Source organism: Sebastes fasciatus, chromosome 1 (genome assembly GCF_043250625.1).
Source record: "Sebastes fasciatus isolate fSebFas1 chromosome 1, fSebFas1.pri, whole genome shotgun sequence".
Classification (NCBI taxonomy): domain Eukaryota; kingdom Metazoa; phylum Chordata; class Actinopteri; order Perciformes; family Sebastidae; genus Sebastes; species Sebastes fasciatus.
The window spans coordinates 7054991-7077506 of record NC_133795.1 but is presented as its reverse complement, the minus strand read 5'-3'; the positions used below and the strand labels follow the sequence as shown (position 1 = coordinate 7077506).

The 22516-nt window shown below is 45.1% G+C and overlaps 1 protein-coding gene across 7 annotated transcripts in view; it reads left to right on the top strand.

Moving 5' to 3' along the window:
* sulf2a (sulfatase 2a) overlaps positions 1 to 22516 on the top strand; it is a 53084-nt gene that overhangs the window by 10942 nt on the left and 19626 nt on the right. For 2 of the 7 annotated variants that reach the window (XM_074660410.1, XM_074659976.1), the window contains exons 1-2: positions 2202 to 2548; positions 10073 to 10141. The exons of 1 other annotated variant lie outside the window; for it this stretch is intronic. The gene's annotated coding sequence lies outside the window, so the exon portion shown is untranslated. Of the gene's footprint in view, positions 1 to 2201; positions 2549 to 2626; positions 2780 to 10072; positions 10142 to 22516 lie in introns of those variants that run through there. 4 more of the 7 variants (XM_074660493.1, XM_074660146.1, XM_074660055.1 and 1 more) reach the window with 4 other exon arrangements.

Below are 22516 nucleotides of genomic sequence, written 5' to 3'. Positions count from 1 at the left end.
GCAGCCCGCTGACAGGGGATATTTTTATCAGCCTGGCACACACAGTGCAGAAAAGGAACAATTTCATTTGTGAAAGCGCACTCCCAGCCAAGGACAAGATCTCAGCGGGATAAAGCATAGCTATCTCTCTGCGCTATCAGAATAGAAATCATTCATTCTTATTTATGCACCTGCCTCGCCACTATCATGCATGGTTTGCGCACAAGGCCTCACCTACTTTGTCTCCAATGAGGCAGAAAACAGAAAAGCAAAAAATGCGTTCCCCAAGGTCTGGACCCTTCCTGTGCTTTTAAAGTGCACATGTGTCTCTCTGTTGGCGTTTCTATTCTTTATGCGTATCTTGTTTTTTTTATCGTTCTTTGTCCCTCTGTGGGAATCCCCTTGAAGCCAGCAGGGTCTGAATACAAGTATATCAGTCTGTAGTTTACATACGGAGACTTTACCCTGTTCATATATACTGGTTTCATGGAGGATACATCTGTTAATGTAAAAACCCAATCAGACGTATGGTATGACACAGCTTAAATGTGCGTGAGAGCGAGCGACACAGACGGAGTGGGAGCATGAATAAACCATGCCCTAAAGTGGTGTCACTGGGCTGCTGTGTTGGCATGTCGGCACCGCTCAGGAAAAACATGGCCGTCTCTGGGGCATTGTCTGTAATCCAGCATGTTAGAGCAGCTAGATGGCTTCTTTATGTAAGCAGTCCCAGAGTCTCAGACATCATCTGATATGCATACAGTGGAGAAATAAATAATTTTCCGGCAGTATATTTTGCTTTAAGATGATTATGAATAGCATTAGAACAGGCTAATCCATTCTTACAAAGGGCTCATGGTTCCAATTAGCTTGAATGACAATACTTTTTTTATTCTACCAGGATTAGTGGTGAATTCACCTGACGTCGAAGCAGGAAATATAATTGTCTTTATCCTCAAATGCCATGCAAATCCCCCCCGCTCTGAATAGTTTGTTTTGCATCTGCATTGAGACAGTCATGGCCAGAATAATACTGTTTGATTTTCTCAAAGCCGCATGGTTTCATCTCCTTGCAGTGACACAAATACCGTAGTGTGCCAAGCTGACAGATAGATGATCCATTGCAGAGGTTGTAATTGAAAACACTGTGAGGGGGTGGACAATTAATCTCTCTTTCTCCCCCTGCTTCAAATTTCCATGGAGAAATACCTCGAAATGCAGATAATAGATAAGAGTGTTATTGATTTGATGGGGTGGGAGGAGAGGTGAGGAGGTGCAGAGGTTCTCCATCACTAATCTCTCTGGCTGTGACTGCATCTAAATAACCTGCAGAGAGGGATAAACAGGCGCATCCATCATGGGACGGCTGGCGCGGACAGTGATGGATGCCTCCGCCCTCCGCCACCCTCCGCAGAACCTCTCCCTCCTGGTCAGGGATGGGAAGTGACACCGGCACTCAGGAGAAATACCTGGCTTAAGCTGGGCAGGAAAATGCCTACTTTAGCTCTGCTGAGATGGAAAGATTCGGGGCAGGCTTTGTATGTGCGTCAGTGGGAGTTTGTAGAATCGTCCCCTGTCTTCCGTCCCCCTTGTCTCTTTGAGTTTGTAGGATTATCCGTCTTGATAGATCCTGTTTGTTTTGTCAAAGAGGAAATTGGTTTTGTGGATTTGCGCGAGAGTGTGTGAACTCACCCATATATATATGCCTTTTGTGTGCTTTGGTATAAATTGATTTGGGTGTGCGTTTCTTCTCTATCTGCATGCCCGTGCACCGTGAGCCAAATCCCCTGTGCTGCCTGGACCCAGTGAGCAGGCGTGCCCACGCCAGCTCGCCTCCGAGGTGCCAGCCTGATAGATATGGTGTGTGTGTGCCAGGCTGTGCCTTCCCTCCCCACCCCTCCTGCATTAAGATTGATCCCTCGTTCCCTCCCATTCCTTTCTCTCTCAGTCCTCTGTGTGCCTCTGCCTTTATGAGACTGTGAATAGGTGAAGCTCACAGGCTCCAACAGATGGCCGGAGCTGCCCTGTTTCACTGTCTCACACACACACACACACACACACACACACACACACACACACACACACACACTACTTCCCCATGAATGAGAGGCTAGAGAAAAAGAGAGGAAGAGGCAGAGTTAAGTAGAAAGAGAAGAAACAGGAAGCAACACAGGAGAAGAAAGACTAAAACTAATGGAAACAGAGAGAGTCAGTGGAGAATAACACACAGGGAGGAGGATGGAAAAGGAGAAGGAGCGATAGAATAACAGCAAGAACATACTAAAGGAAGAGAGAAATAAAAGAGTGACAGAACGCTGTTGAAAAAGGGAGTGAGGGCGAAATTGAATTGTAGATTGAGGGAGCCTCTCTCCTCCCTCTTTCCCTCCCTCTTTTATTTATCTCATGTGAAACCACGCCTCCCTCCTTTCACTTGTCAGTGCATCTATAACAGTGAGCTGTCTGCACCGGGCTGCGTGGGGGGTGAGACGAGCTCCTCACTCTGCCAGCACAGAGGACCGGATCTGAGCGGACCGGACAGGACTGGATGGTACTGGACTGGCCGGAGCAGGTGTGTGTTTTGAATTTGTGTTTTTGTGTATTTGTGATAGATGACAGAGAGCAGCATGTGTCTCCCTCAGTGTGTGATCGCTTGTTCCTCCACAGGACTTGCTTCCAGAGTAGCGTATCTAGAGGGTATACAGTGCTGAAGCTCTGCCCTAGTTTACACTTGAATGCTCTGATCCTTTCTGTTCGCCTCTGAGATTTATGCATGGAGTCGCTAACGGCGCTGCTCATCAGGGTAAGAAACAGAGATAAGACCTCTCGTTTATCACTGGACTCTTTTCACAATCTGAATCAGAGCAGCGTGGACAGGAGCTGCTGTGTATCTGCTGGAACAAGTTGGTAGTTTTTTTGGGGTTTGGACGCTGTCGACCTGTGCTGTGTCTCCACTAAGTATCTGCTATTTAAGTGATGGTCATGCTTCTACACAATAGTGTCCTCCAGTAGTGCATTTATTACGATTGTGTTCAGAACCTGTGAGAATCCACAGTGAAACAAGTCCGTACAGCTTTCACAGTTCTTTGGTGTGTCTTGGTGTTGAATTTAGTGATTAGTTCTCTTTGTCTTCCTGTTTCACAGTCTGTGGTGTTTTTGAAATATGGAACATTCATTGTCTCAGCATTGCTTTGTATTTACTCAGACAAATATAATCCTGACTGTTGCTGAATGTGTGTGTGTGGGTTTAAAATTAGAGCAAAAACAACAACTGGAACAGTGAAAATATTACTTTTTTCCAAAGGCAGGATAAGTCCAGTTCTGGATTGTTTATCTTGTGAGGACCTTTTTTTTTGTAGAAATCAAGGCGGTATATGGCTCGCGGCTTTCATTCTGGAGACGCCATTTCAACAGTTGCAGCCACTCCTATAGGATCCTGCACGGCTTTATGCTACGAGGCTGGTCCCAGTGAATGTACTCACTATCAGTGTTTTGTCAATATCTTTATGGGTCAAAAGGCTGTGTCATCACCAAGCGGTGGCGGTTAAGAGCAGCGGAGTGGAGAGGGGGGGGGGTGCGAGCACTGTCCTGAAATATTTATGATGGAGACAGCTGAACGCCCCGTGCTGTTTGTAGCGATATGGGTGGATGGATGAATGAATGCAAGGATGGAGGGATGGATGGAAAGTAAAGAAGAGATTCAGAGATATGTTCTTTAAGCATTCATTATTTATCACAACGCACTCTGCCATGGAAGCTCTAACCCCCACATCAACTGGCCTCTTTTCTCACTGAGATGCCAGTGGACTGAAGGAGGATGCTCCTGCTTAGTCTACCTGTCAGCCAGTCCCCAGGCGTGTTAAGACTGCAGCCGCGTGCTACACACTCTGCTCACACACACACATGCACGCACGCACATGCACACACCCAGCTGGAGATAGCATTTTGTTCAGATTTATATTTACACACACAAAGCTGTAATTGCATGGTTACACTCACTAATGTAATGGGAAGTGCACACAAATACACAGTCACTTATTTCCAGTGCATTAACCCAAACAAACAATGGGTGCACTCACACTGCATAAATTTGTGTTCACACAACACACACACACACACACACACACACACACACACACACACACACACACACACAAATATACAAACCCTCATTACACCCTTAACCATTTTATTTTGCTCACATCTTTCTCCATTTTTTTCCCTCTGTTGTTCACACACTCTTTCTGAGACACATAAACACCACACACACACACACACACACACACACACACACAAAGACGCACACACACACACAATCGGTGGGAGTGACGACCTTGAGACCTGTTGACGTTGTTTGCAGCGGCCGTGCGGGGAATACATAAGAGGCCATGTGGGACTCCCGGCGAAAATGGGGCGCTTGACATTCCGTTTGTAAAAATGAGTGGAAAATGTGCAGGAGGGCTGGCGATGCAGTTGAAGGGAGACACCGGCATGAATATGTATTGTATGCTAATGCCGTACGCCGAAGCTGTTGACTCAAGCTGTTGATGAAAGCAGAGGACATGTTCCCCCCATCGCCACTCTCGGGAGGAAGTGCTATCGACAAACCCATTGTCAACGCAGCCGCATCCCTGGCCGCGGGGGCAGCGTGGTGACAGGTGGCAGATATCGGTGACAGCAGCCAAGGTGACACCGCTCAATGGTCTCTGCGGGGCCTGCAGGCGGCCGGGGCAGCGCCGGTGTCTGCTCGTTTTACCGCCGCCTTGACCTTTTGTGGTTAGACACAGCAAGGGTCCTAAAGCTAATGTCTCCCATTAGTTTCATTCGGCCCTCTCAGAGCTACAGCGTCTTCCACCTGCTCCACTTGCTGTTTTTATGCCCATTTTTAATTTGCCCGTAAAAAAACCTAATGTAAGAGAACCTGGAATAATGGAAAAAAAGTTTTTATTGTTGGCTGAGGTGAAAAAGTTGGCATACTGAGAAGAGAAGATGCAATAAAAGCTGTTAGAAACAGATTTTTCCAATACATCTTGATGTTATCGTAGCTGCGTCTTCGTCTAGGCATTCATATTATTCTGCCACGCACCGTTGCAAGGCTTCACTCCACCAGAAAGACCCAAAAAAATACAGAATAAAGAGAGCAGGGTTTCGGGGGCGTACAGAAATGTGATGCCGCTGGATTGAAAAAAGAAAAAACACAAAATGGCATCTAAGGTGGGAAGCAGCAATTAAATGTGATGATATATCAGTTACTGGTGCACGATTTATTATATAATCCTGCTGCTTGAATAGATATCTATATTTGAATATATTTGCATACACTTAGTTAATGGTCACACACTAATTTACATTTCATTTTGCATACATTTCAACTTAAAAGTTTGAAACATAGTGTTTCATTACTCTTACACACAGGGTTCCTGTAAAATACATTAAAAGTGGCCTAACAGTAGGTAGCACTCACGTGTTCCCCCTCTGAGTCCCTGTTCATCTGTATGTATGGGCTGCTGTTAACGGGTCCTGCGTTGAGGCGGCGTCAGGAGATCAGTGTGTAAATCTCGGCGCTGCCTGCTGCTCCCCTCTAATGATAGCGAGGCAGAGCGGCTCTTTGACGGCACCTCTCAAACACTCCTCTCTTAACAGTGTGTAGAGAGCGGGAGAGTAGTCTGCGGCTGATAGGAGCAAATAAGGAGAAGCACATTGCCGTGTGTTTATACGTGCATTTGATTCTGTATGTGTTTCTCTGTGCACGGTGTGTACGTGGGATTCCCAGTGTGGACACAGTCATTCGACTGCGGTGTGAGTGCAATCAGATTTCAATCTCTTCCCTCTATACGGCTGAGCTGCAGCAGCGGAGGTGCCCCACGGGGAAATGTAATTATACCCTGCTGGCCACAGAGTACGAGCTTCACTGCCCTATCCGTCTCAGGAGATATAGCAGATAGAGGCCCCTTCTCAGTTGCAATACCAAACAGCGGAGATGTCACTAAACCCCTGCTATATCCCTGAATTCTGTGTTAAATCCACGCTCCAATCTCCTCCTCTAATCAGTTTTTAGATCCCGGGGTTATCGGTGGCCTTTTGCAACAGTTTTGTTACAGTTGTGAATAATTTATGACCGAATTAACTGCAGGTTGCTAAGAGCAGTGATTGGGAGATTTTGGAGCGAAGCCAAAATCTGACTCAAGTTCAAAGCCGACCGCATTTCTGTCTGATAAGCAAAGTCTCATCACCGCCAGTGTAATTATCACCATAATTATTTTCATTCCACCACCTGAGTCCCTCACGTATGGATTTAAAGTGTTTTTATTGATCAATCTGCTGCATGTTCCTCTCATCCTGTCTGTATTTTCTTTTTTTTTAATGACCGTGTCTCCTCCACTGCTCGCCATTGGCTCCGCTCTCACGGAGGTGTGTGTGCTGAGATGGTGTCCATTAGTACGGCAAAACAAACAGACACACCCCACTCTCCTGGATTTAGGCAAACAATCAATGAGAGCACTCGGATAACAGCAGTCTAAGTGGCCCATTGATGTTACGACTAAATGAATACAGGATGCAGCGGTGATGCTAGGACACACCGACCCAAACCAATAAAACAGAGTATTTTCTATTCTTGAATTCTATTCATAGGACACTACGGCGGTCCCGAATGCCATTTTTTGGGCTCGGTGAGAATTATTCGACGCTATTCGAAGCCTCGGGACAGGGCCGTGTACACACACGCACCTCTACACATAACAAACCGCGATATCCGTCTGAGAATAACTAATAATAATTAATGTTAAATATCAAAAATGAATCATGTTGTTGGATTGTTCCTTATTTCATGGGCTATTTTGGGATTTATACATAATCATAGCAATCGAATACTGATCTGGAGGTTGATTATCATGGCAACGGTCAAAGCTTCGTAGCATTTGGGTAAGCCCTATAGGACACTGACTGCACGTATTGACTGTCATGTTGAACATTTTACCCTGTGAATCTTAGTGTGTCGCCCGTTTCAGCATGTTTGTACCCAGTCATGGTGGCTTACTAGAAGTGCGTCCGTGCCAGAACACTTCAGTCTTCTTCATTTCCCTGATTTGCTACACTCCGGCTCTACCTTAATCTCCATTTCTGTGTTCGTCACCCTCTCTCCATCCCTGTGTTTGGCCCAGTCACAACTTCAGCTACCCGCCCCCCCTTCTGCACACTCACCACCCCTCCCTCATGCCTCTCCCTCAGGGTGTAGCTGCTATTGTTGTGCCTAATAAGGTTTATGGAATTACAGATCTCTGAAATTGGATTTTCTCACTCCACCATAGCAGTGGGATTACGGGGTTTAAGGCCGGGTGCATCGGGGCACAACTGGCCTGTGTCTGAACTGCTTCTTTTATTTCCTGACTGCACCCTCAAGGTGGGCAGATCAAGAGATTGATGTGCCAATAGCTCTGGAGAAGGCGGATTCCTTGTATCTGTGTATGTACCTGGCAATTAAATTGATTCTGAGTCAGACAGCTTTTTGGCTCCTACATCTGGATTTCTGTTTTCTCTCATGTCGACCACTCTCACCCACTCCTCCTCTGTCTGTCCTCACAACTTTTGACTGTGTTTGATCTAATCTAATGAATCTTTTGATCTTCCTCGCCTGACACCCAGACACATCCGAGATTTTCTACATCCAAAGTAGCTCAATTCGTTCTAATCCTTAAAATCTGGCCGCTGGTGAAGCAATTGATTCTCATTCTCATTCTCAGTGGTGTACAGAGATTTGGACCGTCTACCCTGAGCTTAGGTTTTAATGAACGGTGGGATTCCTTCGCTAATGTTAACCCTGAATCCCCCACCCCTTCCAAAAAAAAAAAGAACAAACAAACTACCTCATTACAGATTGAAATCAATTCCACATTACTGTTCAGATGTGTGAACTGCGACTGGAGTGGAGGAGTAGAGAGTGAGAAATAAAGTGAGAAAGCACCAGAGACAGGCAGCGCAGTGAATGCAACACTGACACGTTGGCAGGAAGGTGGTATTCATTAGGAGCGGTCCATAGTGTCGGCTTAGTGAACTCTTAATTGGGGAAGAGACAGGGCTGGGGATGTGGGATCAATAGGGGCAGAGCCGGGTTCCAACCCTCTGAAATCAATCAGCCTCCCGCCCGACAGGGAGAATGCAGCCAATCAAAGAAAACACAGCCTCGAGCTCCGCTCATTTACCCCCTCGGTCAAACTTCATCACGATCAACACACAGATGGCTTATTCCATCCTATCTCAGTCAGAGGAGGATAGAGTCGCCTGATTGTGTTTATTTGACGTGGGCATCGTTTGCTGGAAGGCTTCGAAATGCCATTACAGTTTTGGCGTAACTCTGCCAAGAACAGGAGATTATTGCAACTAATAAAACATGATTCATTAACACAGGAGCGCTTTATGGAAAGGAATATTAAATGAATCCCTGGCGTATTTTTATTCCACTGCTAAAAATAGTCACTCTCTCCTCTTCTTCATCTTCCTCTTCGCCTGGGTAATAGCCATCTTTCTGCCCTGTCACTTTTTGATGTATCATCCTCTTATTCACATCAAGGACAAGGCCAGGTGTCGCATTTTCTCTCAGTTGCCACGCTTGTCACACTGCCTTGTCACCCACAGCCTGTTCCAATACACTCCCTTCTTCCTCCCCCTCTCTGCTTATTCATATTAAACCTGTCACTCTTTTATTTTAGCGATAGAAAAGGGAAAGTAAATCACTTTTGCCATTTGCAGCCCGCGGTGTCTGCTGAATGCTGCGAGTTTATTTGGATGTCATCTTTGGACAAATAAAACCCCGTCAAAATAAATGATGTCTCTCCCGGTGTGTATTGTCGTCGCAAGACTGAAATTCCGCCTCCTTGTTGTGTCCTTGGCTTCAAATGTGTTAAGCCATCTAGGAATATGTTTCACAGTGAAACGCAAGCCGTGACTTAGGCTTCTATATTGCTGCAGATGGACAGACAGACTATCAGATAGACAGGCACAGTTGTCCAGCAGCCATCTCTCTTTGATGCCCATGAGTGGCTGGCGGAGCTGGCTCGGGCACAGAGCAGCTGGGGTCAGAGACGTGCCTTGGCGGTGAGATACATGCGGGCTTATAAGGTTCTCCAGTGTATTCTTAGCCTTGCTGCGCATACCAGACGGATGCATTAGTCCGTGCATCTCCACATGGTTGTTTGCAAATTTCGCCAAAGACTACATATGACATATTAGTGGCTCCATCACCAGAGAGAGATTATTTTACAGAGTGGTTATGGAGATGTCAAAGCCGGTTTGGCTCGGCTCAGATGTTTAAATGCTGGACGCTGACACCTGTCCAATCAGAGCATGGATCAGACAGCCTCGCTCCTGTCAACATGTCTTCACAGGCAGACAAGGCCTTGTAGCGTACAAGATCACAACTAGAGGCTGTTGGAGACGTGGAGACAGTGATGGAAAAGATGTGATGGAACGAGCTGCAGCTATTTTTCTGTGCCTCAGCTGCTTGGGACTCCTAGTTTAAAGCAGATTTACTTTTTACTGCGTGACTGAAAGTGAGCAATACTTACATAGCATTACAAACAGAAACTAATTATTATTACTATCGCTAAAAATGTTCTGGAGGGTGTGAAGTAATTATGTTAAAAATGTTACACTATTTCTGGCACAGGTCTAATTAAACCACCTTCTGAACTATTTCCTGCTCCCTCAGGCGTCCCAGCATCAGTCAAATATGGATTTTACTTTGTGCAAGTAGCATGAGGACTGACATGACGTATGCGGTTGTTTATCTCCTCGTTCTACAGTGTTTTTCGTCTGAAACAGCTGTGTCACCATCCTCGGGGTATGTGTGAGGGAGGAGTGGTGGCTGGGAGTGGCATCTGGACTCGGGAATGGCTTATGGTGCCTGTTGGGGAGGACGGAGACAATACAGGCCAGCATCAGGCAGGGGATGAACCAGAGTGCGCACAAGAGTCATAGATTTTTAAAAAGGTTTTTTAAAAAACAAGACAGAATGGCTTGGATACAAAGTGGTCTGCCTCTGTTTGAGTCTGGCTCTGCTGGTGTATTCATCCACTCTGGACTTTGTGTTTGCTTACAGAACTTGGCAGTCAGAAGCTAATTTCTGTGGGAGAGGAGAACATCACAGACAGCTTGTTTAGAAAGGAAGGTAAGGCTGTTCACCTCTTACACACTGTGAAATTGAAATCTCCTTCTGCCCTCTCCTTTCTCCCTCACACACAGAGCTGACTTGCATGTGTGGATGCAGGTTTTTGTTACAGCTACTGGAGATTTCTGTATTTATTTTTCTTTTGCATGTGAACACAGTTGCCCGACTGTGCGAGGGTCACTCTCTCCAAGGCAGTCTATCTATTTATCTATCCACCTGTCTGGCTATCACAGACATAACTCGGGTTCTGATTATTGCTCCTGTTACCATGGATTCTACCTAGACCTCGGAGGAAACAAACACAGCGAGCTAAAGTTAACATCAACGCTTTTATTTACTGTAGGGGATACATACAGGCGACTCACGCATCACGCTGCTTCATCACATCATATCATTTTATCCACCTGCCAGTGATTAGCATTTCATTCTGCATGAATAAGAGGATGGTTGTTTTGGCCCCACTGAGATGGAATTGATGATCAAAGAGAGCTGTGGTTTGCTGCGGTTGTGTTGTGACCACAGCAGATGCCCCCTCAGTGGCCGTCAGTCCAAACGGTAATTATGAATAGAAGAGAAAAGAGGGTGAAATGATGTATGCAGAGAGTCGGGGTGAACTCTGAGGGAAATAGTCCTGAGAATTAACGAGCAGGCTACAAAGCTCAGAATTATTAAATCAATAGCTGAAAAATTGCTTTCACCCCCTGTGGCTTTGGGCTAGCTTCCACTAAACAGGCAATGATGACTTGGGCCATGTTTATGCTTTATATCAGTAGTTAGAGGCACTGAGTTTTAAAAAAGATGGAAATGCATTCGTGCAAACACTGTTTTGAAAAGGCAATAAATCTGCATGATCCATTCTGAACACATAGCCGCTTACCACCGTCCTGTTGGCTGTTTACCAGTAACATGCTTGTGTTGCTGCTGCGATCAGACTCATTCCTGTGTGAACAGTTGGATAGCAGCAGATGAAGCAGCTTTCAGCACATGTGGGCATATTATGTACACAGCTGTGCACAGCTGACTCATTATCACTGGCAAAAAACATCAGTATGCACGACTGTAATCAGCTCTCCTATTTGATTAACAAACGACTCGCTACAACCGGCTCCTAATATAGCCGTGATAGTTTAGTGTTTTGTTTTTACCCGGCTACGTAATTTTTTTTTTTTTCACGGAGCATTTGAGGGAAGTGAACTTTGATTTTCCGTCTTGTCTCCTGTGAAACTAGCAAGAGCAGACAGGTGAATGATATGCCTTTGGTAAGCTATTCTGTTTGAGGAGTGAGGACTGATCTCCACTTCAAAACCCCAGCGTGAGGACAGCATTCACCTCTCTCTTTCTTCCTCCTCTTCTTGCTGGCAGAGGGGGCCTTCGGCAGTGCGGGATAAAAACCGAAAGTCTTCAAGAGAAACTCTTCAAAGGGGCAGTTCATCTGGCGAGTGAAGACCTCATCAATTCCATTTTCTTCTCTTAAACCACTGTCCCTTCCACAGAGCCATGGTTGTTTATGAACAGCGTTGTGTGATATTTCTTCTCCGTTCCTTGCAGCTGGTTGCGTAAGGCACTTTTGATATCCTGTGAGTGACGAAGGGATATTTTCTTCTAACACTTTGGGAGATTAGCCAGTTGTTTGGGGCAATTTCTCTTCAGACTCCTCACATCCTCTCTGGGGTATGTGATGCACATTGCGGGGCTCTGGGAGCATTTTCCTGACCCTCATTTTCCACATGAGCAAGACGGGAACTGCCAGCCTGCTTTCATGCCCCAGCCTGCCTTCTGCCCACTGATTAAAAGTCAAATATTAAAGTGCTCTGTTGTGAGCTCGGCCTAATTGATTCTTTCCGCCGGGTGCACACAGAATGGGCTGACAGCAGGCGATACCAGGCTTTGTCAACATCGGGCATGCTGCCTGACGCTCAGGACGGCACCCCAATAAAGCCCCCTGTGAGCGTGCCAACCTGCGGCGCCACACACAGAGAGGCCACTCGGCACTCTGGCCAAGCTTTATAGTAACAACACAGAGGCAGCTCATTCTTTTGCTGTGTGTCAGCTCCCATCGGCTGGCTGGGAAGTCGGGCTCTCTATTTGTAAGGAAGTGGCTGGCTGTGAAGAAAGTGTGTGTGTGTGTGTGTGTGTGTGTCTGTGTGTGTGTGTGCGTCTCTGCACTTGAGAAAAAAAACCTCTCTGCCCACTTGCATAACCACTCAGCTAACTTAAGCTATCTGGGGCGACGGTGCTGAAAGGAGGTTTCATCTGAATTCCACAAAAAGGCCCTCTTCTTCTTTTCCGATCCCCAGCTCTCCTGCCGTTCAGATAATTGCTTTAATAGCTTTGATCACAGCCGTGTTTAACGAGGATCTCTCCAAACACAGGATGGCACCGAGCATGTCATCGCCGCCCACCCTGTACAAAATGCAGGGCATCTGGTGGAGAATCTCTTCTCCTGGTTCATAGGGGTGTAAGAAAATATCAATATACATCAGTATCGAGATATTATGAAAATACTGTATTGATTTTGTATTAAACTCTTAAAAATGCGATGGCCCGCCGTTTGGCCCGGCCACTATTCGATCTTTCGGAGGTTGTAGTGGGCTCAGTTTTAAAGCTAGAGTGAAGATTCTTGATAGATTCATAATGAAACTAGAAAACCAGAGGAATCCATGTGGTACCAACCATGTCATACTAGCTTGTCGCAAAGGAGGCTAAATAACGCTCCAAACTTACGCTAAATTTTGGTGAGGAAAAACTGACATTTTCAAAGGGGTCCCTTGACCTCTGACCTCAAGATATGTGAATGAAAATGGGTTCTATGGGTACCCACGAGTCTCCCCTTTACAGACATGCTCACTTTATGATAATCACATGCAGTTTTGGGCAAAAAAACATGTAGTTTTTGCCTATTAGAAATGTCGTTCTTTATATTGTGACAGTTTTCCTACAATTAAATTAAAAAAATTGCAATATATATCGCCTTGCTTACAGTATCATAATATATTGAATCGTTACCATGATATGTATCATATCGCCAGATTCTTGCCAATACACAGCCCTACTGGTTGAAGCCCCATATCTTTAGCTTGAAGTGTCCTTAACTACAATGTAGGGATAATTAATTGAATCTCTGCAGCAGTAAAAGAGCGTCCCTCCCTCCTCCATAGGCCGAGGCTGTGTATCCCCGTCCCTCTCACGTCTGCTTACCCTATGAATTTACTGGCCATTTTATGTCCGTCTTGAATTGGCTTTACTCTCCATTTATTTTTAATGCTTTTCTACTTCACATATAGGAGGGTGCAACAGCAATCTTGGCGCTATACAACACTCATTAAGTGTAGACATTCATCCACGACGCTTCTCATGAATCTGATTGACCTTTTCGCTCAGTGCGATCCACAGTAAAAGGTTATTAACCCCCCTCCTCTTGTTGAAAAGCTGGCTATACCTCCTGTCCTGTCTGATGCTTAATGTTCCATCTGAGCTGATAGGAAGGTGCGATAGGAGGGTTTGAAGGTGCGATAGGAAGGTTTGAAGTCATGGAGGTCAGAGAGCTGGCCGTTGGTGCGGTAATTACTCTATTAGTGAGATGGGGCCGCGCTCTGCGCTCTGACACAGCACTAATTACAACACACGGGTGATGAACTTGATCAAAGCGCTGCTAATTCATGTTTAATAAAAGAGAAAGGAAGACGGCGAGAAGGTTGCCGTCGGGTGTGTGGAGAACATTTTGAAGTGGACATAATCACAACATGTACCATTTCCAGGCGTGCAAATCCAGTGCAGTCGCTACTTGAATATTTTTTTTCACATCACATTTCAGTGTGACCGATCGGCAGCACAGTCGTGGAACGGTCTCTCGGCTGCTTCAGTAGTAAAGGCCACGGAAAAGTAATCACAATGTCCTCTCCCCCGAGTACTGAGCAGGGTTTCATTTCTACCTCCATCCTGTTACTTCCCTGCCGTAGATCCCAGGGGGGGTCCAGAGGCTGAGTGGGGGGTCATGGTCACAACCACAGGGGAGGCGACAGCTGGCTGCCCGTCTGACAGGAGCCTAATGGAGGGCTAAGTAGGAGAGAGTCAAGTCCCAGAAAACCACTTCTTTGACCTTGACATGAGCTTGTGGAGGCAGGTAAAGAGGAGGAGGAGGGATGGAAAGGTGAAGTATCATTATAGAGGGTTACAGGCAGGCGGTTTAATATGTTTTTCCTCTTCTCCTTTCTCTCTCTGCGACTCTATCTGTTTATTTGAACTCTGCTCGCCTCTGTTGTCCAGCTAGTGACCCGACAGACAACTTCAGCGTAAAGGAAAGAGATTTTTCTTTCTCTCTCCTGTGTGTGTGTGTAGGTGGGTGATTCAAGCGTGTGTATGTGCACGGGTGTTGCTATGCGTCATTGTTTCGATATTTCTTTTAAAGTTTTACTTTCCTAACTTTAGTTTGTATTACTGTTAGTTGTTATTTCAGCCATTCTCTTTATTGAGAAATGCTTAAAGTGTTTTTTTTCTCTCTGTAAGTGCTGGTGGAGTATTCTGTTTGGGGGAATAAGTATTGAGATTACAGCAACTTGATCTTTTGTAATAAGACATGCAGTCTACAACTGAACAGATTTTTTTTTCTTTTTACTTTAAAAGTCGATTTCATGTTCTTGTAAAGTTTACTGCCAATAGTAATTTCAACTTGATGACTCTGGTGTTCGATTGAGTCCCTTAACAGATCATTTTCTTTTAGCTGTTGCAAACAGACTCCATCACCGCCTGAACATTTATGATGCTCAAAGGTGGAGTATGTTGCGCCTGTTAATTGATTAAAATATCGCAAACTATTCGCACATTTTGTATCTGTTCAAAATGTATCTTAAAGGGAGATTTGTCAAGTATTTAATACTCTTATCAACATGGGAGTGGATAAATATGCTTGCTTTATGCAAATGTATGTATATATTTATTATTGGGAATCAATTAACAACACAAAACAATGACAAATATTGTCCAGAAACCCTCACAGGTACTGCATTTAGCATAAAAAATATGCTCAAATCATAACATGGCAAACTGCAGCCCAACAGGCAACAACAGCTGTCAGTGTGTCAGTGTGCTGACTTGACTATGACTTGCCCCAAAACTGCATGTGTTTATCATAAAGTGGGCATGTCTGTAAAGGGGAGACTCGTGGATACCCAGAGAACCCATTTTCATTCACATATCTTGAGGTCAGAGGTCAAGGTACCCCTTTCAAAATAGCCATGCCAGTTTTTCCTCGCCAAAATTTAGCATAAGTTTGGAGCGTTATTTAGCCTCCTTTGCGACAAGCTAGTATGACATGGTTGGTACCACATAGATTCATTAGGTTTTCTAGTTTTATTATGAATCTGTGAAGAATCTTCACTCTAGCTTTAAAATTGGGCCTGCTACAACCTTAAAAATCATATGTTGTGTTAATTCATAAAAAAAATTAGTGAAATTTGCATTAATGTGTTATTATCGCATTAAATTTGTTTGACAGTCTTATTTTCTTTTGGGCTTTTTAATGCCTTTATTGATAGTGAGAAAGAGATGGTTATGAAAGGGGGAGAGAGAGGGGTTGACATGCAGCAAAGGACCACAGGTTGGATTCGAACTTGATGACTTTGGCATCCGATGTTACTTGTTTTAGCTGTAAACGGACTCCACCACTACTGCCACCTGAATCTTTATGATGCTGCAAGGTGGAGTGTGTTTGTAACTAAATTTTTTACCTGTGACTATTTTACAACTAATTATAACTACTAACTAAACAACATTCCTCCTGACATCTTTAGCATTACTACATTTCTACGTGAGTGTGTGTTTGTGTGTGGGTGACTATGTTCTGGTGGCATGAGTGTGTTTGTCTCCGTCCTCAGTCAGTGATCCAGATCAGAGGGGCGTTAGGCCTGCAGGGACAGCCAATGAGCATCATCCCCAGTAAGAGCCACTACCGCCTGATCAATCTGAGCTCTCATTAAAAGGCTGCCAAGCCCTTTGCAACCCGATACAATATCAATACTGTAGCACCACAGAGAGACCTCCAGAGCTGTTAGGCAAGCCGCTGGCAGCTTAACTGTCATTACCGGGCAGGCAACATGCCAGAGACCCCCTTCGCGGACCACTTAGGCTCCCCCCATGGTCCCAAACACAGGTCAGCACAGACAGATGGGCTGTCTGGGCAGCTGTCCAGGGGACGAGGCAGAGAGAGATGGATACCGACCTGTAGAGGAGGAGACAGTCTGCGCTCCTCTCTCACAATACGGAGGGATGATGTGGGCTGTGTGTGTTGACTGCGTGCAGTTACACATCGCTGCGGTTTCACCTGAGGCTTGTTTGTTTTGCCGTGGGTATTTTCTGTATTGGTCGCTCACCGTGGATGATTACAAGGACCATCACACATGTTTGTGTTTAAACTGAACAAAAGACAAAGAGTTTAGTTTTGAAAAAAAACCTCTGAACTCTGTAGGTGTTGATACAGATTCAGATCTTCTGGGTTGTTGGCACATATCCCAAGATTCCTGCTGGGAAAACTACAAGCACTGAATAGCGCTCTGTGGTGATTTCTGAGTAGAGCAAATGGGGGGAATATAAGTGGCCATACATAGAAAGACTCTGTAATCCAGATCATTGTGTGGAGGTCTCCCCTCTGTGCTCCAGTCTTAACCCCCTGTGTGGTTCCGATAGGGGAGGGTGGGATCAGTGTGTGCGTCTCTAAACCCCCAGTAATCCGCCGACAAAAGGGCCAGGAGAAAGCCAGCTAGCGAGCGGTGGGGGGGTTAGGACAGAGAATGGGCGGAGTGAAGAAGTAAAGAAGTGGTCGTCGCCTCTCCAACCCCCAAGGGGATGCTTAACACCAGAGGAGATGGTCCTCACGGCGCCTCCACCGCCCCAGAGTAAAACATCCCTCTGCGGTGTAGGGCCTCTCTGAGCAGTCAAGAGCCATTGTTTATCAGTCGAGTAAAAGAATCCCAGAGTCTATAGAAGTGATCACTTCTTCAGCAGCTGAACTGTAACTTCCAGCCAGCGTATTGATTCATCGGGGCTGTAATTTATTCAGCGGGCTGGCGGCAGTTGTTTACTGAAAGTTGAAACCGATATTGTCTGTAATCATCATTAAGTCGAGGCCATTAGGAGCGGTCCCCACTGAAGGTGCTAATTTGATGATGGGAGAGGAATGGCATGTAATTAAAACACAACAAATGGCAGCTTAAAATCTATGAGTCCTGTGGAACATGATCTCATTTTACAAACTAGAGGGATAATTGCATTATCCCGGGCAGATAAATATCACCGCGTGCATCCCAATACTGTTCTCCTCGTTAAGCTTTGTTTTGTATTATGCAGTTCTTAAAAGATCGTATCTTATAAATCAAAATCTTTTTATTGAGGTTTTGCAGGATATAGAAAAAGTGCAGCGCTGTTCGGTAACCAAAGAGGAACGACCGGTATGAATATACATTAATAGCAGCTGGCACCAATACCAAAAAAAAACATAAGTCAAGAAAAAGGATGCATATAATCTGTGTATATCAACAATAAAACAACCCCTCCCCGTTCACGGCCAGCGAGCCATACTGAAAGCTAACTGTCACCTCAAGGAGAATGAGTGAATAGTGTGTGGTGTAGTCAAGCTGCACTTAATAATCAAGTATTTACAGGGTCTGGAATGTGTCTAAAAAAGGGCCCCATGCTTTCAGGAATCTCCCATGTGAATATAGAAGTGAATATCTAATTTAAAGCAAGCTGAGCTGGATTGCTTGCCGAGCCAGAAGGGAAACAAAGAATAAGGTACATCGTTTTTCTGCAGTTAATTGTGTCTCATCTCTGGTGACCCCAAACAGAGCGACCAGAGGATTTGGTTCCAATTTGAGGTTTAACACCTGAGATAAAGTGTGAAATATCACCATCCAATACCTGGTAAAACTAGGACATGACCAGTACATGTGAACAAGGGAGGCTTCAGCGCATTTGCACTTGTCGACACAGATCATATTATGAGTGATGTTTGCTTCCTCATTGGTGCTGCGGCTACGCAATGTCATGCAGAAGTCATTTGGCTGCACTGAGGTCTCAGTGAGGTAGTTAGGTCTGTGGAACAATTGGCCCCGGCTGATTTGTCTGTAATCCATTTAGCTGTGATGTGACACACTGTAGGGGGGCTTTGCCTCTGGTCAATAAATGCCAATAAGAAACAGCCATCACTCAGCGGGCTGCCCTGTCCACCAGCTTGCTCACTTGTTTCAGCTGTCAACCTCTGTCTCAAAGGAGCTGGCAATTGTGCCGCTCCCTCGGACGCACCACAAATGGCTTTCCCATACAGACCTCAATGGGACAGGAAAGGCAAGGACACTCGCAGACTGCCAAGCAGGCGCATTTCCCTCTGACATCATCATCTCAAGTGAGAACAGCTACGTATTTACAAAACACCATTGACAGTTGCTCATTCTCTCGGTCTTAAACCCCTGGAGGTGGGGCCGCGGGGGGGTTGAACCCGAATCGGGGACAATCGGGGCTCTGTTTGTGTTTTCTCTAACACCTCCGTGTTCTTTTTGGGCTCTGTTGGAGCGTACTGCAAGGGTGCAGAGGAGGAGGGGTAAATGCCGTGACCCTGCGGTGGACCCTGACTGAAGCCCCCCAAAAAAACCTGCAGACCACCACGCTAGCCCCGCATGCCGCTCTGTTGCTGCGGGTAACAGCGAGCAAGAGCGAAAGTGGATGAAAGAGAGCTGGCGTCTAAAGAGATGGAGAATTCAGTCAGCAAAACATCCTCACTGCAGCAGGTTTTTGACGTTGTTTGTGGCCTGGCTGTATTCCAAGCTCATTACAAAGAATATCTTCACCGTGTTATTTTGTTAAACCTGGAGGAGACAAAATGGCAGGCTGTAGCTATGTGATGTCCCTCTAGTGCTGCCGGGGCCAAACAATTTCAGAACAATACAACAATACGATGCTGTTCATTTCCTCCAGATCTAGAGATAATTAGCCTAACTGCTGTTCTCTCCTTTTATGCCCCCTTGTTGGATAGAGAAGTTTGAAGTCTGATACGCAGAGTGTGGGTGTGTTTGTGTGTCTATTTGTCTCTCTGCCTGCATGTGTGTGTGTGTGTGTGTGTATGGGGTACATTTATAGTCAACAGAACAGACCCGAGGAGTCTGTCAGAGCTCTTTGTTCTCAAGCGAGAACACATCATGACTGGGCCTTTTGTCTGAACTGACACCATCATACAGTCTCTTTCTTTTCCTACCTCTCTCTCTCTCTCTCGCTCTCTCTCTCTCTCTCTCTCTCTCTCTCTCTCTCTCTTCCTCTCCCTCTTATATTTTCCGCCAAACCATTCACCCGGCATCCCATCACTCGCACCATTTAAAAGATAATGGGCCCTGTGGATTATAGAGTTGCTGCTGAGATGAGTTGAGATGATTTTTCTTCTGTCTGGGTGTGGACCGAGCTCAAACTGTATGAGGAAGTCTTCCAGAGTATAGCGTGACCAGAAAGATGACTCCTCAGTTTCCTACTGTGCGTCTTTGCATTTATAATTTATCAGTTTGTTTGTTGTTTTTCTACCCTACTTCCATGTAACTTTCACTTACTTCATGCATATTATTTGCATCATAAATCTTAAAATCACAAAATAAAAAAGTACATTGCATGGCCAAATGTATGCAGACACCCACAAATTGCAATTTTATGATTGTTTAAATGTCTTATTATAAAACTATGACCATTAATAAGCTTCTATAACATCCTCCACTCTTCTTTCCACAACATTTTGGAACCTGGCTGCAGGGATTTGCTCCCATTGAGCCACAAGAAATGTAGTGAGTTCGGTCGATGGTGGGTGATAAAGCCTGGCTCACAGGCTCTGTTCAGACCTGGCATTACATGTGTCTTTCTTGGGTGATCTGACCTGGCATTACATGTGTCTTTCTTGGGTGATCTGATCACAGGTGGACAGCTTTAAGTAGGTCTATTCACACCTGGCATTAGAATGCGTCTCCACATGCGTCTTGAGTGACCACTTGTGATCGGATCTCACTCCCCTGCTCAATTTGCAAATAACTGTAATAGTACCGTAGTAGTAGTAAACACATAGTAAACACATGGCTAATACAGCAGACGTTGAAACATAATATTACAGGTGTAGTAATCATGAGTAATAATATACTACATATTTGTGAATTCGGATACATTCTATTAACATCAAAATATAAGGTTATTGTCTACCGGCAGTCCCCGGGGACCTCCGTGCCGCCGACACCGCCGCTTTGCAAAGCAGCAGCAGGGTACAGAGCTTCAGATGAGAGAGAATGAGCGGGCGGACGGGCGGGTGTCAACTCTGTGCAGAGCAACGGAACAAAAACACTGACACATCACCGACAGTATGATAATAATGCACTTCCCTTGCGTAGTCTGATAGTCTGTAGATGTGTAGCCTATAGATGAGATATATTTTAATAAAATACAGTTGTACCAGCAGGATACAGTAGTGCACTGAAGCCATTCTCGTGCCGCAAGGCAGACAAGTGCTTGCATCTGCCTGACATGAGGAGTGCAGTGAGATCCGGCTGATTCAAGCGGGACATCAGTTGAGTCAGCGGTCCTTAATGTGGCCCAGGACACGTTCGCGTACACACTGCTAGAAGAATGTGGCCATATGCAGCCCAGACCACCTCTGAATGTGGTCTGAGTTTTCGGATCTCAATGCGTCCTCAATGCGTCTTGAGTACATTCACACCTGTTCTAAGAGCTGTGATCGGATCACCCAGGACGCATGTTATTGCCAGGTCTGAACAGGGCCACAGTTGGTGTTCCACTTCAGCCCAACTAGGTAATGAATGGGGTTGAGATCAAGGCTCTGTGCAGCAGGCCAGTCAAGTTCTTCCAAATCAAACCATCTCTTCATGGACCTGGCTAAAATATCATTGTATACTGTAGCGTTAAGATTTCACTTGCTTGGAACTTATATGCCTTGCCCAAATCAAGATAAAAAAGACACATACCAGGAATGTGCATGTACTTTTGGCCATATAGTATAAATAAACTAAATCTAGGTGGTTGTACCCAGGAATATTACTTTTTTCGTTCTTGGAAATACATATGAACGAAAGGAATGTGCATATAAGATAAGTTGCAGTGTGTGTGTGTGTGTGTGTGTGTGTGTGTGTGTGTGCGTGTGTGTGTGTGTGTGTGTGTGTTTGTGTGAACTTGTCAGAGCTTTCCAGCCTGAACCCATCACAGCTTCACCCCTTTTTCTCAGGGCAACAGACTCACTGCAGGATTAATGATGTGCTAAGTACTAAAATTCCACTCATTCATATTTCACTGTCTGTGCGGCACATTCCACGTGGAATTAAAGGTTAAGGGAAGTATATAATGTATAAACAAGAAAAGAGACACATTTATGTGAAGGGAAAACATTTTAGCAGTAACTGCAGAATGAAATATTTCACACTCGAGTCTCCTCATCGCAGCACAAATCTCATTTCCTCACTTATAAAGTCTAACCACTGCTCTTTGTGTCTGCGTATTCAAACAGAAAATTGCTGTGCAGGTTCTGACTGTCATCTTAAATGTCTGCAGAGTACCGAGCTTATCGGAACCTGAGGGAAATCTAAATTAAATCTTCCTGGTGAATGGGATCAGCCGCCGCATTATCTCTTGTCATTCTCAACTATTAAAGTTAGTTATTAGGAAGTAAAGGCACATTTGTCAGAAGAACGTGGAGGCCCTATTTTAAACCAAAGAGCAGCTGGAGAGTTATTGAACACGATTTCAGGGTTATCAGACAGGAACCGTGCGGACCTGTTAAAGGAGCCATTGTTTTAGATGTCATCAAACCAACATTAATGATTGATACGATGTTAGTTTAGAGGTCATTTGTAGAACCAATCATGTGGGATGCAGCTGTACTGCCAGGATGCTTAAAGCACCTGTCATGAGACTATCCTCTCCAGAGAAATGACAGTATTGGTTGCTACTTGAAACAGCTCAAAAGTACCCATGTTTACATTCGGTACCAAAGCAGGAACATTCTTACAGCACAGAGAACAGTAAAGGGGGAGGTGTTGAGATAACCAGAAAGCATGTATTGTTTATGTAATAAAATGCATTACGAAACTCTTACCAACAGTTAACATTCACCCATTACCCTTTAGCCATGATGGACGTCCTTCCCCAAGCTTAGCCTTGTTTAATTTTAGTTTAGTTCAGAAAAGGGATTGCTCTTAGTGATGACCAAGCTCCCCTTTGCTTTACATGGCAAATGTCACTCCCATTGCATCGTTTCCGGTTGCAGCAGTCAGTTATTTTCAGCGAAAAAGCTCTAAAAACCCACTTTTCATTACCTGCTCATCACCAAACAACTTACAGACACAATTAGTG